The sequence below is a fragment of the Aythya fuligula genome, chromosome 8 (genome assembly GCF_009819795.1).
Source record: "Aythya fuligula isolate bAytFul2 chromosome 8, bAytFul2.pri, whole genome shotgun sequence".
In the NCBI taxonomy this organism is placed as follows: domain Eukaryota; kingdom Metazoa; phylum Chordata; class Aves; order Anseriformes; family Anatidae; genus Aythya; species Aythya fuligula.
Window position 1 is genome coordinate 4,910,271 of NC_045566.1, and position 13,251 is coordinate 4,923,521.

Genomic DNA, 13,251 nt, shown 5'->3' on the forward strand with positions numbered 1-13,251 from the left:
TTAAAGATTTCAATAAATTGTTATTTACTGAAATGTTACTCATGGTTACAGTAAAGTCAAGTACTGATCTTCTATGCACAAACTACTTTATCTGAACTGATTTATCACCTATCACTAATAGCTCTAAGTTCCTCTGCATCCTGTTAAAACAGTTTTGCAAATATTTAACTGCATCATCACAAGTCCAAAGCAATTTTCCCTAGGACTTTATTGCCTCTTTGAAGTATCAACCTGTAGAAACACTACTCTTCTCATCACACCTAGGCAGATCAAGGTCCAGCAGAAATATTGCTGTATATTTTAGATGAAGACTTTCAGATGGGCTCTGATAGAGGCTTGCAGTCAGGCAGTTGGCACTCCCTTCCCAGAACTAGATGTGGCTTTTGCTACTGCCTCTGTGACTCAGGGCATGCCCACGCTGCAGTTACTACACATCATGGGCATGGCAGGGATGTGGAGAGCTTCCCACACAGGGGAAAGCAAACACCTGAAGATCCAAATCTGAAAATCCTGGGGAAGAGGAGAAAGATGCCAAGGGACCAACCAAGTGTTTCCAAGAAGAAGCGTTGGCTTTGTGCCCCCAGGAACAGCCTGGTGGTGGGAGGACACCTGCATGCCACCTAGATGCATGTGTATGTGACAGGACATGCCTGGGACAGAGCATGGCCACATCTCCCCATGGCAAGCAGGAACCTGTTGTGATTTTCACTGAAGGAAAAAAATACCCTTACTCTAGAGTCTATTTCCTGAGATCAGAAGATCCAAGCCCTGAGCCCACAGCTCCCCCAGAGCTTGACAGCAATAGGTAGGAAATGTTTTCCTACATCCTGAATAATGGCTTTATCCACTCAAAATACGTTTTCAATACAAATATATCCTACATGAACTGAAAGCACTTACATTTGAAAGAGCTATTCATGTCTATTAAGTCAGACAAATGATTGAAATTTAACATTAAAAGTGCAACTCCACACCTTGTACCATTTATTGACAGGAAATTAGGAACAATTAGATCTCTGTAAAGCATGGCAAAACCATGATTGCCAAAGGTCAGACCTCAGGAAAACCCTGCAGAAAGCTCAACAGCCGAATTTCTTTGCAGGTATGCTTCTTTTCACTTATTTTATACATATGGTTTCGGCAACAATCAGGTAAAATGGACAAAAACAGATTTCCCCCACCAGCTGTAATAAATTCAATCCATTTTTCCCCTCCTGTTATAAACAAGCAGAAATGTTGCATAGAGCAGACACTCTCTGGTCTTTTATGGGCATTATTGTGCTCTGGAATGGAAAGAGGACTGGCAAAGATTGCTTGCAAGTACAGGAATGAAGGAAAGAGAATTAATTTTCTGCAACTTGCTGTGTGTATTTCTTGAGTTTTAATACACTTGCATACAGAAAGTTCACAATGAAACACCTTGTGTAAATATTGCAAGCCCCTGCCTGGAATTCTGGCAATGAGCTGTCATTAGATAAACTTTCGCTGTTACTTTCTGTAAGTGGATAGCCTTGAAAACACACAAGAAAAATAATAATAATAAAAAAAAAGTTAAAAAAAAAAAAGTCAGATTTCATGATTTCCTTTTCAAAATGGACTGAAATGTTGATTCCTATGAGTTTGTGTCTGTCAAGACAAAAATTAAGAACCGAATTTTTTCCTAAATGTTATATCCAATTCAACCCCATTTTGAATAAAATTTAATTTGGATTCTGAAGGTTTTAGGTTCTCATAAATATTCCCACATAGAGTATAGATTAGATAGATAGATAAATTGACAAAATCCGTATCTTTTTTTTCTTAACTTCCAGTTCTGGCTACCACTTGAGCCAAACATCCCAAAACAAAGCAAAGAGGAATATTCTCTTGATAATCCCAGCTGTGGCCAGAAGAAATTGTGCCTGAAATCGCGTGAGAAAATTTTGAGACAAATGAGCTTTGGCTAGCTCAGCTGTGAATGTCTGGATGCTTATTTAAAGTGAAGTGACCCCAAACTGCAAAGCACTGGCTGTTCACTCGTCACTAATTTCTAATAGTCACTCTGAGACAGGGTGAAATGGCCAAGAAAGGGTTATGGGCTCCTTGTTTGCACAGAGGATTTAAGAGATGAATGAGGAAAGGAACAGTCTCAGGGGGGTGTAGGCCATGTTGGTTGGAGGAATTGCTTTCTTTAGGTGTTATGCTGGAGTTTTGATGTTGGAACCATAAGGTTTATAATGGCCAAAGGCAGAGAGTGATGGCAGCCATCAAGGTGGCATGGTGTCCTTGTAGGCAAGTCAACATCCACTGCTGTGGTTGGGCCTTGCTTCTCCTCTGCCTCATGGAGGACGAGGTAGAATAAGGGGTCCCTCCATCTCCATCAGGACAGACGTGACTCTCCCACTCCATCTCCTCTGCCACCGCCTCGTCCCTAAGGTATTTCCTCCTCTACACGTTGGGCCACCTTTGTGCAGCCTTGGGCAAGGCTGAAGGGGCAGACTCAGACTTTGAGCAGTTCCCTAGGAAAAGCTGATTTTTGGGGCAATGGAGGGTAGGTGTGATGGAGGAGGACAAGGAGAATATGTAGTCTGGGAAAGTGGGAAGCCTTTTCTGTCTCTGGTCCCTCAGATGAGTGCAGCTGAGATGAGTATGTGCTTTTACAAGCAATTATTTTAAAGTGTGCCCAGAGGACACAATAGTCAGGCTTTATTGGATATGTAATACACACTGTGACAGTATATGGTGCTGTTGCAGGCCAAAATTACAATTCTGGGACCTTGCAGCATGCAGCTGCTCAGTAAAACAAAGGAAATCCCCCCAAAAGAAAGAGAGAAAAAAAAAGGGGGGGGGGGGGGGAAGGGGAGGGTTAATATGCTTTTAAGCAAAATTCAAAACACAGATTATATGACTTCCCTCATTTCAGGGTTTTTCTGTGCCTTTAGAGCCAGCTGTGGGAAATATGAAAGAGCATCTCCCCTAGAGTGGTGGAGGAGGTGGGAGGGGGCTCTGGAGGATCACTGGCATTGGAGGGGCCAGAGCTGGCAGTGGCCCTTGCACTGGTACCACCAGGACTGTGACATCCCTGTTGGTTCTTCTGAGTAGATCTCCAGGCACATCAGTGCCATGATTTAGTCCCACGTGTTCATCCACACGTAGTTGGCCAAGGAGATAGAGAAGAAGCACCTGGCAGGTTAAAGCTCTGACTCACTGGGGAGGATGACGATCACCTTTTGGGACAGGCTTGCAGCTAGTCCTGGAAGTCAACTGGAGCAAGACCATGCTCTGGGAACAGAGGGAGGCAGCTGAGGACACAAGCTGTGGGAGATCTGTCCCACCACAGGAACCACAGAGCAGATTTGCTCTTTCATGGTGCTTATTTCCTTCGTGCCACTGACCCTAACCTGTTTAGTAACTGACATATTGTTCTGCACTCTCGGTCATTTCCCATGAATAACTTTTTTGTTAGTTCACTTTCTGCTCTAAAAGTTATTTTGGTTTTTGGAAACTTTGTTGTTCTATTCCAGAAATCAGGCTAAGTGCTTCCCATCTAGAACAGAGTGCACGCAGATGTTGGCAGGGCAACCTCAAGACAAATTAGGATCTGACCAAGCACTCTTGCAAACAGACCAATTGACACAATGGGCCAGCAGAGTATGTGATACAGATCTTAGATAAGGCATGCAAAATCTAATAAGAAAAACAGTGAAGCAGAAAGAGGGGATTGTTAAGCATTCTTGAATGATCTGGGCAGGGACAGGAGCTGCTGTCCCTGCCCAGATCATTCAAGAACACTTAAATTTCATGTTGTATACTATTAACATGACCTCAAGAAGCAATATCATTGTTTTAACAGTGATGTAGTGTGGCACAGATCACACAAAGCCTGTGTCTTATTTCATCATTGTAGTTCTACTGGAGCATATTTCCATGTGGTAAGCATTGCCCAGCTGCTGGGCTGCGACTATTGCTTACCTTGAAATCCTTCTTGGAAATGCAAATAAATGCACAGACATTTCCGAGCCACTTTCTCTGCAGCCAGCTCTGCATTACGCACTCAGGACTATTTGCAGAACAGAAGGGGATGGCACCCCTTTGCTCAGAGCTGCTGCAATGCATGGACCCCTATGTTCACAGGAACCAACAGACACGGAAATGAGATTTCGGGACCAGGTGGGCTGGTCTGTCCCTGAGACCGTACACCTGTAGAGGTCAATCACTATAGAATGAAATACTTTGCTGGTTAAATCTGTATTGCCAGATTTACAGCTTCTTGTTGCTGGTTCCTCTGTGAGCTGTGGTTGAAGCCCCCCTGTTGTGACCAGATTCCCTGAGGTTGCATTTGCCACATCATAGAATCATTAAGGTTGGAAAAGACCTTTGAGATCATCTGGTACAACTGTCCACTTGTCACCAATATTGCCCACTAAACCATGTCCCTAAGTACCACTTCTACCTTATCCTGTGTCACAGGAGGCTGGCAAGGACCTGGCTTGCTATGGGTAGCACATGAGGGTTTGCAGGGTGACCCTACCTGTAACAGGCAGCATGGTGGAGGCTTTGCCCAGAGCTGGAAGAGGTGCTTTGTACCATGCATCAATGGGCTAACCAAAGCAAAGGCTTTCAGACCTGTTAACTCAGATTCAGGGAGTCTGAAGTAATATATTAGGTCAAAAACTCCATTAACTCAAGCTGAGTAAAAACATCACTGTCAACCACTATCCAAGTTTAACACAAACCTCTTTGGCTCCCTGGTTCAAGCAATTTTATCAACATTTGATCTCCTTTGACATCAGAGTTGGCTTCTGTCTCTAGATCATTTTGTCTAGACTCAATGTTTACATTAGACTTACCCAGATTGGCACCGTTTGCTTGGCAATCTCTTTGTGCGCGCGCGTGTACGCTTATTGTAGCTTTGTTTACGCAGCTTCCCACTGAGTTTGTGACCAAAAATAAGCACAGAATTAAATGTAAGCAATACTCAGTGGGATACTAAATGCATTTTATAGGGTTTGCCTCTGAAGCAAAGGATATGAACTGATTTTCAGGCATCTACAAAGGCCTGTAATCAAACCCAGATCATCAGACAAGAGTGATTGTTCGGGTGAGCTAAATTTCTTCTGCTTTTCTCCATTGGAACAATTACCGAAACCTCAGTCATGTTCAATATGTAAAGTGGCAGCAAAACCCAAATCTCAAAACCTTTGCAGGACACTATTTTCTATATATACATACTCTAACCCAGGGCTAGGCAGTCAGTGAAGAGCTGTGGAGTTCAGTGGCCTTTGGAAAAGAGCTGAAATTATATTAATAAAAGACGAGCTTCATAGTTCATGATGGATGGAGGTTGTTACTCCATCTAGGAATCAGCACTTGAAAATCAGTTTCTTCTTAAATACTGAGGAAAAGGATTTTTAAAGAGATAACGTCTAAAGTCATGGATCTGAAAGCCAGACAGCATTGTCAAAGTACCCAGCTGCCCTCCTGCAAGTCGCAACTGTAATATTTCAGAAGGAAGTTCAGATGTGCATCTCTGACTCGAGTTATCCTCTAGACAAACATTTCTCCTTGGCAGCCATGACTTCAGCTAGATTTCTTCTTCCATCATTGCTCTTTGTTTGTCCTGAGTAAGAAGAATAAAAATATTAACTGTAACTATAAAACCAATATTTGGTCAACATGACTATCCAGGTCTTGAAAAGAGGAAGCGATGTGAACGTTTGGGGTATGACTAAAGCCAGCAAGGGAGCAAAAGAGTTCATGGGAAACTGCAATGTTTGCTTTCACCCAAAAGCTCCCAAAACTTTGCATTTTGTTCTCGTTTGTGTTAGTATTAATCGCTCTAATCAAGTTAACTATCAAGATATTGTGTAGTCCTGGATTCTTCTTTCTTCTAAGTGTCTCTTCCTGGTCATGTTCCCACGACACACGTTGGCTGTGGCCTGGCTGCTCATTATTGAGAACGAGACTTCACAAAAGGACTAGGATGAAAGTTTTTCCAGGCAGAAGGGAACAGCACAAAGAAGAGAGGCCGTAGGTTTTCTGCTGCACCCAATACTGCTATGAATGGATTTTGTCTTTAGGAGACAGGAAAGATATTTTGATTTAGTTAGCAAAGCAGTTGTTTTTAATGGGCTGAGCTTTCTGAAATTACACCAAACACTTTAAAAGGTAGGGCTTGCAGCAGCTCCCCATCATTTGGAAGGAGCCTTGTGCTGCTCTATAGAGTTTCTATTGATTTTCTCAGACTTGTTTTTTCTTCTAGCCATCAGATCCATGTGACCTCCCCAGATGATGGCAGATCTCCAGCAAGAGAGCTTGAATGGCACACAAAAGTTATGTATGTATTCATGGCTGCAAACAAGCAGCTCCTGAGCCAATATAATGAGTACAAGATGCAGCTGAGCTGATACAGAGTAACGTGTGGATGTCAATTTTCAGCCAGTAGTGAGGTGTTGGCACACAATTGTTTGGCAAGCCCTTTGCCCTTTATGTGTCAGAAATGGTGTGTCAGTGCCTTTGTACAGTGAATGGCACTAGATGTTACGGGAAGTGCTCCTTGTTGCTTTAGGTTAGCTCTCAAAAAACTGCAAAACCCTCAGAAATTAGAAGTGAATCACAGGTCATTTCTGTTGCAAAATTTTAGTGATAACCCCTGGTCGTTCAAACCTTCCCTTTCACATGTAATCGCATCTTACGAGCTGTGGTGTGATGTTCCACTTACGTATATGGAGTAAGAAACGATGACTCACACCTTTTCCCAGTTGTTGTACAGGCAGCCCTTCCTATGTAGCGCTGTGATATATATCTGATTATGATGATAAGAGGTTCACGGCTATGCTTTAGCTCGTGGTGTAATTTCCAGACTGTATTCTGGAAATAACACAGCTAGAAATCCCAGCTTGTCCAGTTGGTCATAAAATGAAGCCCATTAAGGGCATCAGTGGAAAAAGCACTGGCCAAGTTTGTTAGAAGTATAAACTTACAAACCTATAAAGGAAATTTAATGTCAAAATTAATGTGCAGGCTCTGGAGAAAACCTCGCTGGTGTCAAGATATGCAGAATAACCGAATAAATCTGCTCAGGTCCTCACACAATCTTCCATCTAATTAGAGCAGCCTCGGGCAGAATCTGTCTGTGCAGAGATGGAAACCTGGGGCTGGGGGCAGGTTGCTGACCTGCACACGTGGTGGGCTCATGGACCTTTTTTCCATGGCACTCCAGCGTTTCTTCAGAGGCATTCATTAAGATCTTAAACAAGGCTGGATGAGATTTCTTCTGTAGAATTGGATGGGAAGCAGGTATGGTTGACAAGTGGTCCTGCAATGGAAACCTGACAGCTGTTCTACACAGAAACCCCTTTCTATTCAATTAGCCACTAATTTTAGGGAATAGAGGGGAATTGAGGAAACGTGGCACATTAAGCGTTATGATTCCAGGAACAGCTGTTCCCAGGTTGTCTATTTTAAGCTAGCCAGGCTTCCCAGGAAGCCTTGACAGAGTTTCCTAGCTGTTGTGAGCAGTCACCTTGCAAAGCAAAGCTTGGCGTCATTCTTGACCCACCTTGCTGCTCTGACAAGCTCTTCCAAAACCTCCCTCCAAAATTTCTCACACAGAAAAGTGTCAGATTTTCTTGAGTAAAGGCTGTGTCCTTTGGACAATAGCAGTCATCAAACCATCTCCTGTGGCAATGAGTTCCATGAGCTAAAAAGATGCCTGAGGAGCTATTTCCTGGTATTCTTTCACTTTCCACCAGCTGTTGATGTTATTATTTAACTCATTATTAGTTTCAAGTATGATGCAGCATCGAGCAGTTGTTGTTCTTATTAAGGAAGGATAATTGGCTGTCTGGCCCCCGCTTGGATGAAAGCACATTTTTCTCTTGGGATTTCTCAGTGTTAGTCCATTTCTGGCAATAAAAGCAGATAGCTGTGATTTTAACACCTTCCAAAACTTCAGATTACTGCAAAAGCGAAGATCAGATAGCGAGGCAAAATGGACAATATTTCCCCTGAGGAGTTCTTCACATGGACAGCCAGCAGGACGGTCACTTACGTGCACCATGAGTTCTACTAAAATAAACACACCCTCCAAACTTCCTGGGCTCTAATTCATCCTGCTAAATTTGATTATCACTTAAGTCATTTAGAAAGCAAGGCATTCCCTGTGTTGTAAGAGTTTATTCACAAAGTCAGCTAAAAGTGATAGACACTGCACTAATTCAAACCAGAGTGTGGGGGAAAAAGGAGTTATGAAAACTTGGCTTAGACTGGAGACCAGAGAAGAAGTTAAAGGAAGAGCAGCATTTTTGAGGGAAAGGCGAATTGAAGGAATGAAGTTTTGAAATTCCTGTCTTTCCTGCCTCCCCAGCAAGCAGGAGAATCTAACGTTTGCTGGCTTCACGGGGAACAAAGCAGAGCTTGAAGTTTAAAGCTTCTCTGCTCCCACGAGCTACATCGCCATTGCTGCTTAGCCTGGGCTCCAGCTCTTGTACACACACCAAAATTCTCCAGATTGCTCAAAAATGGAGTTTGGTTGGTTAAAAAAAGAGGCTCTCCAGAAGCACTGGAGCACCAGAGAGGAGCATCTCTTCACCACGCTCTGCTCATGGGAAAGGCAAAAGTGGGCAGGTTTTCAGGGGCAGTGAGCTAAACCACCTGCAGACCCGCGCAGCGCTGCCCCTGCTGCTGACCCTTCTCCCTGATGCAATCTCTCTTCCAAAATATGTATGTCCTGTGCCTACTGCACTTGGCTGAGTTATGGATGGGAATGGGTTTTCCAAGTAGCCGCTGACATCCCAGCTGATGAGATGACACAGCCTGTGAGCGAGCATTGCTGCACACAAGTGGCAGAAGAAGATGCCACCCGTCCTGCACGGCCACATAGCTCTGCACCAAATCCCACATAAGACTTCTAGAAAGCCTCAAATAATTAACAGCATGAAGTTAACCGTATGTCAAACATTTCACGGCATATATCCAAACTGTAAATGAGTATCTGTTAGAACTTTATTTAGAGAAGCAAAACGCTGGAGGAAGATTTATTTTTGATATGTCCAACACATTTGCTTACCCATTTGCCCCTCTGAGAACTTTTGCTGTTCATTGTCCCAGTCTGGGCTCAGCTCTAGTCCATTTACATCCCATTTGCCTGCCCTTAGCATCAAATAAACTTTGAAAGAAATCAGAAAATGCAAGGGAGGTGCTCACTGTTTTATGTAGCTGGAAGAGAAGTGGGAACAGAGCTGTCTGTGTAATTTTTTTTTTTTGCATCCTGGTAAAAATAAGAGAATGAGAGTAGGCCTAGAGACATACCTGCCATGCAGGAGTCAGAGAAATGTTTGTGAGAGCCTGTGCAGTGCTGAGCCTCTGCCTGGATGCACCAAGAAGGAAGCAAGAGACTGCAGTAGCTGCGGCTGCTCCATCCTAATAGTCACAAGGAACTCAAGCCATGACATGGAAAAGACATCAGCTGGACATAAGTACCCACCATCTAACCACTAACACGCTTGGGAGAATTGACTCAAGCATTTCAATCACAGTCCCAGGAAGTGAGTAGGTTGGTGGTCTTAGACCTTCAAAGCAGTGAGGAGGAGATATGTCAATAAACGCAACGTATTTATACCCACTCACAAAGTGCAAGCAGGCAGATTCACATTCAGTCAGAACAAGACAAGTAGGTCCACTCTGCTTGACCTCGAGACTTACAGACCTCAGCTGCAGATGCTTTGGGAATTGGTGTCTTGGCAAAGAAAGCATTCAGCCTTTTGGAGCATTTCTTCCAAAATTTCTATCCAGGACAAGAAAATGGGCAACCTGATTAATCTGCCATCAGGAATGTCTTTATTAAGACACTCTGAAAGAGCCTGGCTGTGAACAGGGATTGGTAGATTACAGTTACCAAACCAGGCCATGCCTTGTGGGCACAGCATCTAGGGGGTTACCTGTGAGCCCAGGAATCAGCCCATTTCAACCGCTCTCCAGAATATGAACTGCAGGAACCAGAGACTGGCACTCACAAACACACTTCATGTCTTTCATTGTAAAAGTCTGACTCCTTTTCCTGAAGCTTTTAAGTATGGTCCTTTGAGCTTAATTAAATGAGACAGAAGCAAAAATCAAGAGGCCTCCACTTTGGAAAGGGCCGTGTCACTCATTGATTTTTAACCACAAAACACGGGACTCTTTTTTCTTACTCTCTCTCTCTCTCTCTCTCTCTCTTTTTTTTTTTTTTTTTTTTTTTTTTTTTTTTTTTTTTTTTTTAGCATTAACTTCACAGTTTCTTTTCCTTTGAAGTTGCTCAATGTAATCAGAGCCCAAGAAACCACACTGTCCCCATCAGCACGTTGAGGCGCCCCTCCTTCAGGGAGTGGAGCCACCAAACAGCCCCTGGGATAACACTTGCATCCTGACAGGCTGACTGTCATCACAGCACCACCAGGCAAGCAAGACATTTGCTTTTAGCTGTACCCAACACCTCATTTACATTTCCACTTCCTATGAATCCTGTCAGCCTGACACACCACGCTGCTGCCCAGAGGCTGTGGCAGAATTTCCCTGGACCACGTGTATACAGTATTTTTTGCAAGCTTACAGCTATGCTGATGAGGCATGGCAGCTCCATCTACAACAACCACAACAGTCTTTTTTTTTTTTTTAAGACCAAAACTGCAAAAGTCTTTGGGGCATTAGATTTCTCTCTAGATGAACTCATCTGTCACATACATGACCTCTGAGATTGGAAACGCATATTGTCAATAATCGCCTACCTAATACAAAACTATGATTAGGTTTAAGGATAAGGGAGACTGTAATAACTGTATGTTGTCACCTCCTGCCTAAACCAGGCATGAGCCTTGTCCTCTTGTCACCTTTTGTCTCGAACCTTGTCCTGAAGAGTTTCTCCATCTGGTCCCCAGGGTGTGTCTGAGACATGCTGAGGCTCTAGAAGGAAAGAACCCAACCATGACATGTGCAAGGAAGAATCCTACAAATCAAAATCATTACTCCCAAATCTAATCTTTTTAAGGTATTTTATGGCTAACTACTTTCACCACTAAAATTGTCCATTCTTTTTCTAGCCCACATTTATCTGGACATTGCATCCAGACATTGTACCTTCTTGTATCCCTTTGATGTGCAAAGGAGATCCCATTCCCAAATTCATGTTCCTCAAAATTTCAAGTAGATTTGGACAAGACCTTTTCATATAAAATTTAAGCTTTTTGAGCAGTCTATAAAAACAGTGGGGAGAAGGGAAACAAAACAAAACAAAACACAAAATCCACCACATTCCCATACTATTTTGTCATCAGCGGTACCCAATCTAAAATCCAATTGTGATGCTGTAGGAGTGTGGAGCGTAGGAGTTTTGCAAAAGTGTGAGACAGAATCCTTCCATTCTCCTAGTTCAAAGAATCACAGTTTCCTTAAATCTGAAACCATCAAAAAAAAAAATGTTTCTTGGATGTTCTCTGACACATAAGCCACAGTTTCTCAAAGTCAGTGAGAGACTTTTCACCTCCTTGTCGGTATTTTCTCAAGTTCTGACTTCCTTCGTAAATGAAGCTGGACTAAAATCTCCAAATCCTACAATCATATGAACTTTACAGCCTATGCAAGAGAAAAGCAGCCAAACAAACAAACAAAAAACATATAAATGTATGGAAACGAAACAAAAAAAAAGATTTCCCCAAACAGCATTCACTGATAACAATATAGCTTTGTGATTGATTTCATTTTTTAATGTATTTCCAAGGCAACACAAAGAAAATATATGATTTCTCCAAAAGGTCAGTTCCCAGAGTATACATTCAATGACAGCATCACAGGAAGATAATTTTTCCCATCCTTTCTAAGTTTCCTGCCCACTGAGAAAAGGACATCAGAAGGAAGTAATCCCACACAAAAGGGGTGGGTATAAGGACATGTCTGATGGAACTGAAATGATTCTTTCTGGCTGAGCTGGTTTGAAAGCGCTCTGGTTGAGCAGCCTGTCATCTACTGGAGATCGCCCAAATCTGAGGTCCCGCTGGGGCTCATCAAAACAGGCTGTTTGCTCATTAGTCTGACATGACAGTGCCAAACATCTGTCCCCAGAGGAATTTCTCATACCTGATGAGATCATGTTATTTTGTTTTGTTTTTGTATTTTTTTCCCCCAGGTTGGGAATGGCGAGTTCCTTTGCTTTGGGGGGAAAATCTGCCCTTGGAGAAGGGCCGGTTAGCCGAGCCCTTGGCCATCAAGCAAAGCCAAGATCACCTGCCCACGTAGCACTCAATGGAAAATGGCTATGATCCCTGGTCAATAGGAGATTAAAAGGTGATTTAGACTGAAGGAAGGACCACCCTTGCTGCAGTGCTTCAAGTTAAGCTAAAGGAGAAATACCTGCTGTGAATAACATAATATATGTAAGCTTCACTTGGACTTAAAACCAGGCTTTGAAAAACAGTCGTGGGGGAAGAAAACACCAACAAATCAAAAGTGGCAGAGGATAAAGGCAGATTTCAGAGAACTGTGACCAAGAAGGCAGGCTCTCATGGAAAGCCAGCCAGAGCACGGCCGTCCGTGAGCTCACGGGTAACATCCTCCCTGCGAGGGAGGGTTTGGAGAGCCAAATAAGTCCATGAAATTCACACAGGACCTTCAGGGATGGGAGATGTATTACACTTAAAGAGACACATTCCCCCAGCAAGACCAAAAAAGCCCTTAAGATTATCACGCAGGTTGGTCCAGACTCCCTGGCAGGATTTCCACAGAGAGTGATGGTGTGGTGCTCTGTGATAAATCACAAACCACTGCTGCACTGCAGGAGCCAGGTTCCTCAGGAACCAGTCAGCATCTGCCTGGGGCAGAATGGTGCTGGGATGTGATGCTGTGACACGCGGAGTCTGACCAAGACTTTTCAAGGCAGAACTTGGCCTTGGCAGTGATGTCTGCATGGTGCTGGATAGAGGAAAGCTGCTGGGAATTGTACTCTTGAGGGAGATTTCACAGGGGGAAACTGGAGAAATTGTTCTACTATCTTGGTGGAGCCCAGTTATTCCTGGGCAGGCTTCCTCACTAGTGACTATTTCTTATCTGCTTTTGGTTAAGCACAGAGATCATTCATAGCAAATAGTCTTGGACTGAGTGATAGCAACTTTACATACTTTAAGCATAACTACAGCTTTCAATATCAAAAAGGAAGCAAAGCTAGAAGAGACAGCGGGACTTAAGAGCACAGTGACTGCCATGATGAAGGGGACTGGGATTTCTGTTAGGGAACAACACCAA